The sequence below is a fragment of the Phaethon lepturus genome, unplaced genomic scaffold, assembly GCF_000687285.1.
Source record: "Phaethon lepturus isolate BGI_N335 unplaced genomic scaffold, ASM68728v1 scaffold27052, whole genome shotgun sequence".
NCBI lineage: Eukaryota > Metazoa > Chordata > Aves > Phaethontiformes > Phaethontidae > Phaethon > Phaethon lepturus.
Window position 1 is genome coordinate 543 of NW_010521628.1, and position 358 is coordinate 900.

The window sequence follows — 358 nt, forward strand, 5'->3', positions numbered from 1 at the left end:
GCAAAGAAAAAGAGGACGCGAAAACCCCCCGGCCACGCCGTGCGGTGTAACCTGTTGCCGGCCGGGCCAGGCAGCTGCCCGCCTCCTTCCTGTGTCGTCTGAGTTAGTTTATTTGCCTTCTCCAAAGCAAACAGTGTTGAAACTTGAGGGGGGGTGTTTGGCAAATCCCCTCCCTCGCTTATAAAAGCTGCTTCCTGGCACAGGGTTTCCGGCATCCTGTTCCTTCCAAACACCACTAGCGAGGGGGGGCGGGGGGATCCCAGAAATATTTGGTACTTATGACCCGGCGTCTGAGAGCTGGGTTTGTTTGCCAGCTGCTCCCACCAGCTGCAGGGTGGCCATGGCCATGGCCATGCCT